The following is a 16,024-nucleotide window of genomic DNA, read 5'->3' on the forward strand; positions in this document are numbered from 1 at the left end:
TATTTATTTGTTTGGGAATCATCACAATTAAATATATGTCTCTAACATTGAGAATATAATTAAGGCTAAAACAGAAAAAAGCATAAAAATGTATAAAATCAAAAAAAATTCTTAATCTAAAAAAATTGGTCACTCTGCCGATATACGCGGTAGAAAGGGAGTAATAATCATGAACGAGAATCTGTGAAAGAAGGTCAACGTAGAAAAGATTGGGCGATGTGGATCCAAACAGTATTTACCACGTAGCAAACCATAAACCTTTTCGTCCAGTCGTTGAAACATCTAAAATTGTATTTCTTGTTGGATCTCAATGAGTATTCGTATAAAAGCACAACAAGTAAAAAAAATAAAAATAAAAATTGTGAGATATACATCTCGACTCGTTGCACAACATTTACACAAAAATTACCGAGATACGTATTCTCATCACACTTCGGATTTGATGATACATAAATAAAGGCGTTGGCGGAAAATGCCATCTTGAGATTGGAGTATGGCCTATATTTAAATGAACAAGCAAAATCCGAAGTTCTACCCAAATAACTTGGAGGAAGTATAATATAGAACAAATACATAGTAACTTTTATTATCAGGATACTAGTTTTATTTTGAATTGTTCCCCTGGATTTTACGTTTGTATTTGCAAATTAATGTGTCCAAAGATATCATGTAATCTTGAATTTGAAATACTAAGTATGTGGTTTATAAGTTTAACAAAATACCTTGCAAACCAATATAATAATTCCACACTGGTAAAAGAACACGTCTCACTCAACTCTAACTTAGAATGTGGTTTACAAAGCATTCATGGTTTTCACCATTTGCGATTCTCAAACCTTCCTGTGCATTTGGCCTATATGACAGTAAAGAGAAAAGTATTCAACTGCACTATCTTACCAACGATTTGGAGCCAGTTGAACTTAACCATGGCTGGGATGATCGATTCGTCCTGTTGAGATCTCCTCTTCCCGGTGATGTTTGGTTTCTTCTTTTAATATAATCTACAATTCAAAAAACAAAAGAGGATTCATCTACTTGGAAACTAAAAATGTTAAAGTCCAAAGGCAACTACTATAGTGTTATTATCTCTCAAGTAAGCAAAATTTCCTACACTAACCTTTATGATAGATTATATTAAAAGGTGACTCGGGATTTATAAATGATGTTAAGATGAACTGAAGTAGAGCAGAGAAGCGTGTTAATGAAATCATGTATGCAGTACGTTCGGGTTCCTAGAGCACACATGGTGTGAGAAATAATATAACGCGCTATCAGTTGTCTAGAAGATAAAATAAAACATTAGCTACTACAACATTTGAACATGTTCCTGTGTACCTGAGTCGTTGCAAATAGACCATAACTGAGAGACAAACATTTCCCAATTGCAAAGCAAAAGCAATGTAATCTAACAAGGGAACCTCTTATTCTTGTCGATGTGAAACCGTGGGATATGTAATAACGAGGACAAGCCATGGAAATCATTCCAATCCCAACTCCAACAAATAACTTTGCAATAAAGAGCTGGGCATCATCATATCCGCGGACAATAATCACATTAATCATCGTTCCACCCGTGAAAATTACGGAATCAGCAACACAGATCGTCTCAGCCGGATAGCCATTCGTCCAACAAGCAATTGCTGCCCCAAATAGGGACCATACTATACTTGGCCCGAGAAAAACTTCCTACCAGAGTAATCTGAACCCATAAAGAAGTAGTACTATTAGATTTAGCTTCAGTAAAGATGTCGTTAGGATTATAAATAAAGAATGTCATTAGAATTAGAAACTTACTTTTAAAAGGGATCGAAGATCATCTTGGATACAAAGAAGACGTACGATAGTTCCTACAAATTAAATAGATAAAGCTAGTCAGTAATTAATATATAATTAAGCACCTTGAATTGAACGCTAATTATTGAAATGCTACTTCATATACCTGTATAATACCCCAAAAAAGCTAATCCAATGCAAGTACTAAGTGTGATGTACAAAGCAAATGGACGATTACGCAGAATCTTCCATGATTCTTCCCATCCTTCTATTGAACTTCCCAACATTTTTATATGGGACTGCAGTTAGTATATGGATAAATTAAAAGAACCGATGACAGAAGTTTCTTTTATTCTGTTGATATTAGGGTTTATCGCTTCTTCTTTTTATCAAAGCATTATTAATACAGTAGGGATTACATAGGGTGGTTGTTATTAGGGGATCAGTTTTGCTTAATCGGGCCTGAAATTGGTCAACTTATGTTGACCAAAGTCAAGATGGATTAATATTGCTAAACCATTGACGAGAGTTCATTCGAACTTATCCGTTAACGAACATGCGGCTATATTCCAAGACACGCGTCCTTGTAGCAAAACAAAACAGGAAAAAGGAAAAAAAACGTTCCCTCGAGGCATGGGAATCTTGGTTACTGTACCGATGGAACCAACTTATGGATCCCAACAAAAGAACTCTGGACTACTGCATGAACCAGTCAGTCGCTAGCTCGAGCGGATTAAAGAAAGTTTTCTTATTATTTTTCTTTGGAAACTACATATACGCAACAGTGGTAATGCAAAGCCTCTGGCCCTCTAGTAGGAGGCGTTGGGTTCCACTCCCTTGGATTCAAACTAATTTTGGTAGAAAATTCACACTACACCGTAAGTCCATAAAACCAAACAGATATGTTTCAATCTCTATACAAAATAACGAGACAATATATATTACCAATCACGGTTTGTCTTTTCTTTTACATTATCAAATTTTAGTCTTCTATGAAAAAAAAATGTTATCCCCAAAAGAAAAATGTGGAAATTTTTGAGGAATCCTTCCTCTTTTAGAAACCCATCAATAAGATAGTATATATCTGTAGTTCAAAATAAAAAATGTACGGTTGAGATTACTGGTTTTAGATTGTATTTAGGTTTTCATATTTACATGAGATTAAATTAACCTTTACGATATATGGCTTATTAAAATATTATTAGTGCAACTAATTTCACTTATAACTGGTCAACCAAGTGGTCATGGCCGGTTTTTGTTTTTGCTGTCGTTTAACTCGCTGATGATAAATATCGTTTTCCATTTCACATGCCGCAAATACCGTTTCGCTTTTATTTTGTTGACAAATTTTATTCAAAACAATATGTCCCAAGTCAATTGGTCCACTGTATAGTTACCAAAATTTGCGGCCAATTAAGAGAATATCTTCTTATGACTCTCTCCTCCAATCTTGGAAATGATAGTTTACGCCTCCAGATTTGATCTCTTATTTTTCCATTCTTTGTGTTTTTTCTTCTTTCACGGTTTGTACATGGAAACTTTGTTGTTTGGTCCTAAGCCCATAAAGTTAGTTATAGTATGGTCCAACTGGATTTTTTTTTTATTTAGAGGTTCAAAATTAATTAAAACATGGAAATGACCATAATACCCATTGTTACCAAACGTGTGTGTTTACACGTTCATTATTTCGAGTACATATCTGTTACACTGATTATAAATTCGAGTACATATCTGTTACAGTACATATCTGCTACACTACTTACAAATCTGAGTACATATCTGTCGCGTTGCTTATATTTAGAACACGTATCCGCTAAATTGCTTACAAATTCGAGTATATATCTGCTGCTTATGAATTCGAGTATGTATTTGCTACACTGCTTACAGGAAAAGTACATGTTTGTTAGAATCAATGATAAATGAACTAGAAAACGTTTTACATCACATATACTGTAGGATCATACCAATTAATCTCTAATATTTCTTTAATACAATATTAAATCATAGGAAAAATAAAGGAAAACCTTTATATGCACTGTAAACACAGAAAAACTATACAAAATTAGCACATATTTCAGTATTTCACATACGTACTCATGGATCAAACAAATAAAAATGTGACAACACTCTGAACAAAACATAATCAAAAGAAGTTTCTATCAGCACACCATATACGTACTGCGTATTCATGAATTAAAAATCAACTGCATGTAAATAAGAATTGATGCATTCATGAATATAACATAATCAATGCACATATTTCAGTATTACAAATACGTACTCATAGATCGAACCCAAAAACAATGGCAAAACTATGAATAAAACAAAATCAAAAGAGGTTTCTATCAGTACACCATATACGAACTGCGTATTCATGAACTAAAAAATCAACCGCATGTAAAGAAGAAATGATGAATCCTTGAATATAACCGAATCAAAGCACATGTTTCAGTATTACACATATGTACTCATGGATCGAACCCAAAAACAGTGGCAAAACTTTGAATAAAACAAAATCAAATGAACTAAAAAATCAACTGCATGTAAAGAAAAAGTGACGAATCCATGAATATAGACGAATTAAAGCACATATTCAGTACTACACATACGTACTAATGGATCAACAAAAAAAAAACAGTTTGTATCAGTATTCCACATATGTACTGCTGATTCATGAACTAAAAAACAATTGTATGTAAAGAATCTATCAAAATAACAAAATCGAGAGAGTCTTATTTCAGTATCGAAGATATGTACTTATGAATCAAACAACCACAAGTGATAAAACTAAGAACAAAACAGAATCAAAAGCAATTTGTATCAGTATTCAACATATGTAATGTTGGATAATACCCCTGAAACAATAAACAAGCACGATTTTGATAAAATGAAGAAGCGAAAACAATAAGATAATCAAATCGAAAGTTCAAATATGTTAAAAACATCATAATCTAGCCAATAAAATGAATAATTACGATCAAGATTCATAAAAACAAACCAAAACAAAAATAAATGCAAAAAACAAACAAAAAACGAAACAAGAAAATGAAACCGTAATCAAAACGATCCGATCTTCACAGATTCAGTTGAAAAAAAAACAACAACAGCAGAAAGAAATATTACATAACATACCTGTAAATCTTCAAAGAGATCTTCATAAAAACTCTACCTCATAATCCAAAAGCAGGAGCAAAATTTGAGAAGATGAAGAAAGAGAGGAGGAGAGCGGAACTCAGATCTATAAAAAATGGTGATTTTTTAAGAGATATATATGTATTATCAGGGAATGGGTAGTTTGGGTATTTTTAAAAGTGGATTATGACATCCCGCACGTGTACCGGATCAGGAGATAAAAAATTTGGTTCAATTTCCTCTTTTTCTTTTTATTATGGACCTCTGGTTACTGGGCTTTAATGGGTGGACCTGCTACTAACTAAGACTACCATAATAGTGCCTATCGGTAATTCCTACTCTGTATATATTGATAGTGTACCTGTGATAGATTCAATTGTCTTGCCTGAAAACTTTGATTATTACGGGGCAAAGTTGTGATAACTGGTTAGTTCACACATCTTTTGATTGTAAAAATTATTTTTTTTCACGAGTTCTTAAAGAACCTAATTGTGATAATTAGCATTTTCTGAAATTAAAGAACCTACGTCTGTCTACAATATTAAAGTCATACAACATTCCCTCTATATATATGACAAAAAATTCATTATATAATGTATGTATTCAATTACCTTTTCATTTACGAAAAAAAAAGTATGCTATGTTTCATGTCATGCCATCCTGATGCTAAATACGCACCCTGAATATAAGATTTTAACTATTAAATGATTTTCAATACATACGATACTGCTTTAAAATAATGCTCTAGATGAGGAAACCTTAGATCAACACTAGGATGCTGAATTTAGCAGTACTGGATTAGTAGGTGAAAGCAGTCCAATTTTACGGAATCCGTCGTGAGGAAAAACCAGGCATGTTTCGGACATTAACCTCAATAGGCAGCATATAGTCTAGTTCCCCAAGGACTTTAGTCATCTCTTCTACAACAGGAGGCCTTCTTATCCACCGCTCCCCATGGTTTATATTGTTGGTCGAGTTCACGCCACCGCCAGTTCATCCACTATTCAACACCCATAACCAGTAAATGCTCACCTTCACATCCATTACTACGCACTATCATTCTTTCAACACAAGTTGTAAGCTACAACCAGTACGTACCAGGCCTGAACTTACGCTGTTCAAATTCACAATCCACTTTCATTTCATGTCCAACATCATCTTTTGCTTACCAAAAATAATATACCACACCATCGGTCTCAAATTAATGACCAACTTCTCAAGCTACTAAAGCAATCAAGAGGGGACAGTAGCATAAGTATAAATCATACATTTCTCATCGTAAGTTTTCTTTTTTCAAAATAAACATGGAGGTCTACTTGGTGATAAATGCAGTTATTGTAATTAAAATATGTGATAAATGCAAATTTGACCAACTGTAATTATAGGTGTAAGTGGTGAAAATTTCAGTTATCATATCTGAAACAGGTATAAATGGTGATAATTAGATTGGCACTAGTCCAACTATTAATTATGCTTTACATGGTAATATTTGCAGTCATCACTCTTGAAACATGTGATATTTGAAGAATTCACTTCACTAAAAACAACCTCTTTACCGCGAGTTCTTGCTATCGTGTTAGCTATTCTTTGACACCATAAAAGAACTATTTAGAGATAATATTATTTAGTTTTCTGCCTTAGCGCCATAACAAAAAATTGGCAGGTGAAGAATAAAACTGCTTGTTTGATGTGATAACTCTAATGCTCACCTAGTTACCAATGGAAAATCAAATTATAACAAATACTTTCAACTAAAGAATGTTAGGACTAGGGGATCCCTAGGACTAGAACAACACCTTGGTGTAAACTACATACAGAAAAATAAATAGTAAAAACAAAAATATCATTCGTGCATTATATCAAACACATACAGAGCAACATAGTTAAACTAAAAAATCAACCTTTGAGTTTTGACTGATATATGCTAACCACTAAATACACAAGATAGCTGAGCTGAACAATCTTGCGGTTAATAACTCCAATCCAAATCAGTTTCGTAAAAAACAAATATGGGAATGATAACTTGATTTTCTATTGCTCCAAAAACAACAAGAAAAAAAGAATAGGGCTCATTGCATGTATAACATAAATATCAGAAAAAGACCAAAATTACGCTGTCTACTATCCCAACTTTAGTAAATGAAAACACCATTTAGCACATCATAATCCAGGGATAAGTGCATCTATCACAAAACACGGGATGATAACGACAACTATCACAATCTTTACTAAATGAAAGCAACAATTATCACATCAAAAATCAGGGATGACTACGCCTATCACAATATTTTGATCTGACAATGAAAGTTAATTATTAAAGGAGTTTGTCATTTACCTGTTTCCAGAATTCGTCATCTGAATTGGATTAGTTGGGATTAACCTCTTTACCACGAGGTTTTGCCATCTCTTACTTATCCCTTCCAACAAGAATAATCCATGGTGATGATCATGATATTAGGGTAAATCAGAGATTGGTGATTAAATCAGCAACAGAAAAAAGTAAATTCAGTCACTCTTTCAACTTACCCAATAATGGAAAACCCATTAAATCAAAAATTGCCACACAATAAAAACATGCATGGGTTAATTAGCTATCAAAAGTAACTTTCTCAACCATATCTTCATGGTGATAAATTTTCTTCCACTAAAAGTAGATAAATAGGAGTAAGAAGAAATATTACCGATGAATTTGATGATAGTGATAACATGGTTTCTATTTCAGGATTATGGTAAACCGTGAAACTTCAAAATTGTTGTTTAGCTTGAAGAAAGAAGAGTGAAAGAAGAAAAAAGAAGCAACAAGAAAAAGAAACAGATGCAGAGAATATGACGCGGGTTTTGAGAATATGACGGGACGATAAAAACTAGGTGAGCTTGATTTTGGGATTTTCCTAAATCCTTGGTTTGTGACTTTTTTCACAGTCGATCAAAACTGGATAATTATTAATATAAAAATAAGATAATTACTATAGTAAAAAGTCATTATAGTAAAACTAGTAGTTCTAAAATTAATTTTGGGTTTGTAATAGGACTGCACATGGGCGGGTATAAGCTAAAATTAACTTCGCACCCATAAATTGTGGATTTTTTTTCATAATCAATCTCGCACCCACAAACAGCGGGCGGGTAACAACCGCTACGGGTTGGGCGGACCCGCTTTATATTCAAGTATTTAGAGTAACTTCTATTCTCCTTGATTAAGTGAGAAAAAACCAAAACCCCCCAAATATTCATACCTAGGAAGTTCACAGATGAAGATTAAGTGTTGAATTTGTTGATTTTTCGATTGTTGTCGATTTCTGGTGAAGATTCGAAGTTGTTGTTGTCGATTTCTAGTGAAGATTTCTGGTAATTGTTGTTCGTAGGTGAAGAAGAAGAACTGAGGAAGAAGAAGAGGAGAGGCCGAATAGAGAGAAGAGTGTAGAAAGTGAATGAGGGTTATTAGTTATCCTATCTACTAGTATTAGGGTTTCATAATGGACGGCTAGGATTAGTTTTATCTAATGGTATATAATCTGCGGTTTTTGGGCGGGTATGGGCGGGTATTAGCTTCAACCAACCTCGCACCCACAGACAGCGGGTTTTTTTCTTTCATAACCAACCCCGCACCCACAGCGGGCGGGTATGGACTAAAAACCCACGGATTTAGCGGATAAGGGTGGGTTTGGGTATCGTGGGCAGGTCTTGTGCAACCATAGTTTGTAATATAAGGTATCTTAATGGTGGATTTCTAATATAAAAAATTCCAAAATTGGGTTAGCCATATATTCCCCCAAAGAAAAAGCATTGAAGAAAAGTTAGCGCAGAATAACACTTGGACTACAAGCATTTCTCTCTCCACGATGAGAGAAACCGACAAAAACCTTCTCAATTTCTTCTTTTCCCTTGTTTTGTTTTGAGGTTTTGATTCATGAAGATATTATATCTTCTTTGGTTGCATGGAAAATCTTTGATGTCTCAAAAATTCATCCACAACTCATCTACAAACTCAATTTTTTCGGCAGTAGTCTTTTCTTCCTCTTCAACAATCACAAAATCTGTAGCAGCAACAATATCTTCTCTAATCTTGAAAATGGCAGAAGCAACAACAAGAATCAGTACAACAACAACAATCACGGAAACAACAACGTTAATCATTGATTCAACTCCAAGATCAAGCAATACTAGTTTCTAAGAGCATATTCTATGGGTAGTCTCCAAATAGAGACTAAGTCGCTCAAATGAACGACCACTCAATCAAACGAACGAAAGAACCCACTATGGGCAAATACAAAAAGAAACACTACACGGGAGACGGTCTCCCGTGCAAGTAAAAAAATTGGAATTCTAATCAGGCGGGGGACTGTCCCCCGTCCCAAATAAAAAAAAAATAAAAAATTATCCAAACGGGGGACTGTCTCCCGTTTGGAACTACAAAACTTCTAAAACGGGGGACTGTTCCCCGTTTGGTGCAAATTCTAAGGAAACAAAATACAAGTTCTTAAACACAAGGAAACCCTAATCTCACTCTCTACACTAAGCTCTTTTCTCTCTCTCCCCAATCCGATCCCTCATGCATTGCCCAAGGACCTCTATTTATAGGTCAATCAACCCTAATGGGGTACAACTCATTTTACTTCGCCAAGTTCTTTCGGGGGTGCTTTATATGTGCCCATTCTTGCCCAAATTTAATTCGGGTTTATATAAAATTTATGCCCGAGCTTACCCATAGTTTTGAAATACATTGCCCATGTCCTCCCAACATTCGGGTTGGGCATGGGTTCGGTTGGTTAACCAAACCCAAGTCCACCCTAGTTTTTACAACAAAATATTTACCAAATCATCAAACCGGATATGAGGGCAAAAAATCAAGGAGTTTTAATAGACATTAAATCTCAATTAAAAGAATTGTCATACATTTTGAGCAATTGTCTCCCTAATTTATACAAATATAATATGTATATTTGGTATACACATTCAAGACAATAAAAACTGGAAGTATGTATAAAAAGAGCTTTTCACTTAGAAAATGAGGAAGCTGAAATCCTCGGAAGAGCATTTCAAAAGACTAAATCGAAATTGATGAGTTTTCCCTAAGAAATCTTATTTGATCATATTGCTAATGCGTTTTTTCTGTAACAACAAATAAGTTTTGCGTTCGGATTCGTTAAAGAGGGGTGAGGAGAACATGGCGGAGGATGTTACAGACATCCGAACTAATATGGTGTGGTTTTGCTAGCAGCATGATGATATTTTCTCTCAATATGATATTAAAGACCACCAAAACAAAGTTATTCTTGTTGGTGTGTTTGTAAAACTTTCAAAATTGAACCGGATGGAGTTTAGATTGGATCTGCCTTAGATACTCGGGATCCAGTGCAACGCACTCTGGTTTGGCGACACCTTCCTATGTTCCATATCCATACACACAAGGATATGATTGATTCAACTCAAGTGCATAGGGACCAATGATCATTGTGAAGGGAAGGTTCACAGGGAAACCACATCAAAGCAATGGCGAATCGTGCTGCAGCCACCAAGCCACTTAATACTCGTTTGTGCACAGTGTACTGTACTTCTTAATTCCATGTGTAGTGTGTCAGTTTCCTCATTTGTACGAAATGTTAACTTGGACCTCTAACGTGGTTCACACAGATAACGCGGTCATCCAATTATCGACGAGTCCAATTCAATTATGATAAGTTTGATGTGAGTTCTGAACAGAAAATAGTGATGTCTTATAATCGGTCCGGTCAAACATGCGCAGTGATGTTGTAAACGGCTCATTCTTCCGTTCTGGAGTTACCAGAGTGTCCATGTAAAAGCACGAATATTTGCACTCTATCACAACCCACACATATCCAGGGTCAATACTATCAGTTTTTGCATTTGTACCGTACCTCAGTGATAGAGTGCCAGTCACAAACCCACCATTTTCAGACTGGTTAGGGTCCTATACACTCTTACACTGTCAATGGAATATCCCAATCAAAATAAACTACTACCTCCGTCCCACTATTAGTTATAAAATAGGTCAACTAATAGTGGAACGGAGGGAGTATTTGTAACCAAGACACCGAAAAGTGAAACAACTTTCTAGTTTTGTGTGTCATATTTATTGGTTAATTTGGAGTATCGTTCTTTTGCGTAATTCTTTCCCAAGGCTTTTGGGGTACTAGGCTATTACTAGGCATACCTAGTCAAATCCTTATCCCATCAACATTTATGATTTATCCCTCTCTTACTAGGCATACCTTCAATGAAAAAGGTCGACATTTGGCTACTGGTAGTAAATTACCTCTTTGGGTTTCGTACTATTGAGTAAATGGGGAGCACGTAAATCCATAAATTAAATCACCTACGCATGCGTCAACAAGCCAATGAATTACAGTTTTATACATCACGAAATAATAACCAAAACAATGCACTTAAATGTAGCAGTGAGAGACCAATGAAACCACACAAACCACATGTACATGTTAAATGCAAACCTGAAATTGATTCTTTTGGCCTCATGCATTTGCAAAACTTGACAGAACGAACCTCCTCATTGGTAATTGTCAGTTCGGCAAAAAAACATCTCCTCTGGAGCATCAGAAATATCGATCTTTTTAGCCGTGAAGTCGATATGGTGAAGATAGCATGTCCTAATATACACACTTGTAAGGTAACCAGGCTCCGGTCCACCAGCTCATATTTTGTACCCTATGATTTTAGGCCAAGGCAACAGAACTGGAAAGAATAATTAAGTGAATCCCGCAAAAATGGCGATCGATTTTAAGAACTGCAATAAAGATTCAGAAGAAAACTCACTCGACTTTCGTTATAGACACTAATGGCGCCTCTTGCATACGGCCTTACGTAATCTTGACGGTCTTTAGATGTGGACTTACGTTCCTTTCTGGGTTTAGCTTTAGGCCTGAAATTGCCAAGATTAAAACCATGAACACCCGAAATGTAAACGACAAAGATAGTAAACAAGCAAACCTTGGATTCCATATTTGGGTCCAAGTAGTGTTTTGGTAGGCCGCAGGACTGTTAGATTGTGACTCTCATATATCATATGATCATACAGTGTCTTCAAGGTGAGGATACCATTGCTGGTGAAAGACCACACTAGCCTGTCAGCCATTGTATTAGAGTTCTATAAAACCTATTGAAACAATACTTTCCCCCGCTGATGGTTGAACACCTGGTCAGGAAACCTGAAGTTCCACACCCTTGTCTGGGGGTCAAAAACTTCATCAACTGTTTTCAGAGTGTTACTCACTGTGGGCATCCAATTATGTGCCCATAGCTGAATTTCCTCCCTGTGCCTACTTCCCACACAGACCCATCTCACAATTCCTATTCCAACACACTGAAATTTTTTATTGACAAACACTAAGGTAAGTCAGGTGAAACCACCGGTGATGCTCAGGTGATGTAATTTAAAAATCCCAGAGCAAACTCATTGTTACAAACTAAGTACAACTGATGCAAACCTACAGTTGAATGTTAAAGAGTTATTGCAAAAAAGTACTAAATGACCAAAACAAATGACATTTTACATTTTTGAAGCAGTGGGACTAGGAAATGCTGTGGAAAATACAAAAATTGTCTCATACGGAGTTCATATAATGCAGAAGCCTACTTTCAGAATTTCCAATTGCAGTTGATATGATTCAAATCAAATATAATTCAACTTAAGAAAATAGGGGAGCGAGAGAAAAGGTGAAAAGCAAACAAGGTAAATTCTGAGATACACTGAACCACTAGCTTTCTCTGCTTACTGGTCACCAGCAAGGGTTTTGATGAAATCAGAATCATCTGGAAGAAAAAAAAACAAAAGTAAGTGTCAGGCAAAAGAAGAAGATTCACTAAACATAGGAGTTGAAGAAAAGGGACCTTTTTGTCTCACATGGATCAATGGTACCAAGGCATGAAACATGGTATTATCGTCCACAAGCTGTCCTCAAGTAGTATTGTCTGAAATAAACGAGATGGATAAAAATATATCACCAGCGCGAACGACATAATGATAATAACCTCAAGACAAGTAAGATGGCACCACAATAAAAAAAGAGATGAAGTCGCAAACATTATCAGTCATTTGTTACTTGCATATGCAAAAAGAAAAAAAAAGGTGTTAAGAAGGAACATCTACTTTGTTCAAGCACTACTTGTGCATCGGGTACACACTGAAACTACCTCAAAAGGATGGAAAATAAAACAAACAACTTTCAAATACGAAAATTCCAAAAGAACAAAAGCAGTAGACCTAGAAAAACTTCAGCACACTGTAGATTATGATATGACTGGACTCGAACAACAACCTAGCATAGTACACCCTACGCACAAAGGATTTTTGTTACTGTATGAATAAGAAGTTTATTCAAAAGAAACCAAAAGAATCACCAAATATACATCAAACTACCCCATTATGGGGCAAACAAGATTCAAAACAAAACGGTAAACAGGATAGTCCCTTTTTCTGATTACCGTTACACTGTATATAAGATTTCTCTAACTAAAACAATGGTAATGGTATCTATGATGAGGGGACTCTAGACCTTACAGGAAATCAGGTTGAATCCTATACTCGCTTACTTCTCCCCTAACCAAGCCTGCACCATGTTTGGCTAACTTACTAGCGGAAAAGTTAATCTCCCTATAATTTTGCACCCAATTTACCCTGCAACCTGACATATAGATTTATTCCATCTTTGATAGAATGAACCATGGAATACTGCCAGAGTTAGAGGCTAATAAAATATCTTTTGAATCTGAACTGATTATCAGATCCAACACATTATTTTACATAGCCCATTCTGCCACATATATCATAGCCTACAAATGTATATTTCCACTAAAAAAAGTATCCTTGTAATTAGATGGCGAAAGTTTTTCAACTATCACTGATTGTCATAAAATGCAAATAAGTCTCCATTTTGCTGATTCTTGACATGTTTTTTCAAAAGCAACAGCTTAACTCTTTGTAAGCGTAACATTTCACCAAGGGGATATTAATCTGCCATACTTTACTACATAAAATTTCGTATTCTTAGTTTCTTACTGATTGTCATGGAATTTAAACAACACATATCTAACAGAAACATGCCAAAAGGCCCAGAACAGTATTAGTGCTGATTTACAAAGACCTTTATAGTGTTACTTCCACAGTCAATGTCATTGACAACAGTTGTTGAGCAACAAGCCTAGCCCCAAACTGGAACATTGCCACACTTTGCCAAAGTTCTTTCTTTCACTCCTACAGAACTTTGGTATAAGATAAAATTGATAGATTAAATCCTGTCCCAAAAAATAAGAGAAGCACCTCCCCTTATCACTATTTCTAGTTATGTTTAGTTATATTCTCAGTTTCAATGAAACATCATTTTGAACATAATCATGTGGACAGAAGTTTAAAAGCTTTCCGAAAAATAACTCGCTAGTGTTCATACTTCATCCGCTCAACTAACTTGATTCTTGAAGACACAAACATACAACTAAAGCATTAAAGAGAGACAGAAACTAAAAAAAAAAAGAAAAAAAGAGAAAGACTACATACCAGTAGCGCGTAATAAACTCTCCAAATTCTTCATTTCAGACGTAGCTCTCAGTTATTCATCTAAATTTGGAATACCTTTATTAACTCTGGAGCTTCTTGCTCATACGGTTTCACAAATTTGTTTGCGAAGGAGTTATCTGTCATTCTTGAAAGTAACCTCAGAGAAATTGATTCTTCAATAACCTTTGAGACTAAAATTCTGATAATAGAGCCCCTAGGATAACCCTCTCCTCCAAGCTACTATTTAAAATCACTGGGTTTTGCGCAATAGTCAACGAAATAACCCATTTCATTCACAAGAACACCCATAACTGCCATAATCCTGCTCTCAGAATATGTCATAGAACAAGGATTTTTCCTAAATGCTGTTTGAATTTGATCTTCGGACCAACCCCATCTCTTGTAAACATCCATTTTTGACTTCCAAGTGGCTGCACTCATTTGTGTCAATACCCGTATAGCTACAAGAAATGTTTTAAGTAAAGGATCAAAACCCATTCCTTTAACCTTTTCCACAATCTTTTTAAATTTATCAGCATCACTTGTATATGGTCTAGGATTGTCAACACATCATTTACGTTGAGAATGCAAGTGAATCGTTTGATCATTTTAATGATGTTTGTATCAGTATGGACAATGGTCTTAAGGATATCAAATGAAGGAACTAATTGGGATTTTAGGCTATATTTGAGGATGGTTGAGTTCCTAAAGACATAGTTTGCTAGTTCTGTTCCATGTAGTCCTTTAGATGATAACAAGAACCCTGATCGCTTGGAGATGAATTTTGAAATGTGGGGCTTAGTGAAACCATAGTTTTGAAATAATGTTAAAACTAATTTGCTTAGAAACCGTGAGAGCCACATTTTCAGATAATCCACATGAATTTATCAAATAACTAACAACGAATGAAGAATCAGAAGAAGATTATTACTAGTGAACATGAAACTAACCCTAGGTTTCATAAGAAAATCTGGATTCTGCAATCTGAAGATAGTATACAGGCTTGCTGCTGCTGCTGCTGATTGTCCATTAATGGTGGTCTTCCTTTAGAGATTTGGTCCTGCTTTACACCACAAAGATCGAAATATTCGGTAACATCTCCTGAACAAGTAAGAGGAGAAATGAGGGAACCGAGCGATAAAGAGTATGTATCTCCTAAAATTTGGTTGTGAAAAGAACTCTCGTAGATAAGAAAAAGAAATGCATTAGATTCGGCCATACTCTTCCATGGCCCTAGATACTCTGTAACATCTCATTATCATATTATGTACCACTTGTTTTTTACGTGTAGTAGTGCTTTGGCTATTACATTTCATGGGCGCCTATTAAAATCTTTCTTTTCCTTTTTTCTTTTTGGACAATCAACATATTTCAATTCATTCAAATCAAAACAGTGACTACATGTTCGCTTATAAAAATGACAAAAACATCAAAATAAAAGATAATCAAGATCCTAGTATAAATAAGGACATCAATTACAAATAGATCGCGATGAGAAAGAGCAATAAATTGCAAAGATATCCAATTTCTTCTTATGTATAAGGGAGAGATGATGGTATATCCGGAAATGATTTCCGACCATTTAATCAG

The 16,024-nt window shown here is 35.2% G+C and overlaps 3 long non-coding RNA genes across 5 annotated transcripts; all 3 read right to left on the bottom strand.

Annotated features, from left to right (window-relative positions):
* Positions 1-883: 883 nt before the first annotated feature.
* LOC113343317 lies at positions 884-1,849 on the bottom strand. Its single transcript, XR_003357160.1, has 3 exons — positions 1,795-1,849; positions 1,336-1,699; positions 884-1,001 (listed from the first exon to the last, which is right to left on the bottom strand). It is a non-coding gene; the product is annotated as an uncharacterized LOC113343317 (long non-coding RNA).
* Positions 1,850-5,507: 3,658 nt separating this feature from the next.
* On the bottom strand, positions 5,508-7,643 carry LOC113343193. The gene is made up of 3 exons (XR_003357090.1): positions 7,587-7,643; positions 7,241-7,322; positions 5,508-6,129 (listed from the first exon to the last, which is right to left on the bottom strand). It is a non-coding gene; the product is annotated as an uncharacterized LOC113343193 (long non-coding RNA).
* Positions 7,644-11,210: 3,567 nt separating this feature from the next.
* On the bottom strand, positions 11,211-15,575 carry LOC113343381. Of its 3 annotated transcripts, XR_003357217.1 has the most exons (5): positions 15,385-15,575; positions 14,435-14,895; positions 12,785-12,852; positions 11,698-12,693; positions 11,226-11,616 (listed from the first exon to the last, which is right to left on the bottom strand). It is a non-coding gene; the product is annotated as an uncharacterized LOC113343381 (long non-coding RNA). The 3 variants fall into 3 exon arrangements; XR_003357216.1 differs by having other exon boundaries at positions 11,211-11,589; positions 14,435-15,575; XR_003357215.1 differs by having other exon boundaries at positions 14,435-15,575.
* Between the last annotated feature and the right edge of the window lie 449 nt (positions 15,576-16,024).

The sequence above is a fragment of the Papaver somniferum genome, unplaced genomic scaffold (assembly GCF_003573695.1).
Source record: "Papaver somniferum cultivar HN1 unplaced genomic scaffold, ASM357369v1 unplaced-scaffold_57, whole genome shotgun sequence".
Lineage (NCBI taxonomy): Eukaryota > Viridiplantae > Streptophyta > Magnoliopsida > Ranunculales > Papaveraceae > Papaver > Papaver somniferum.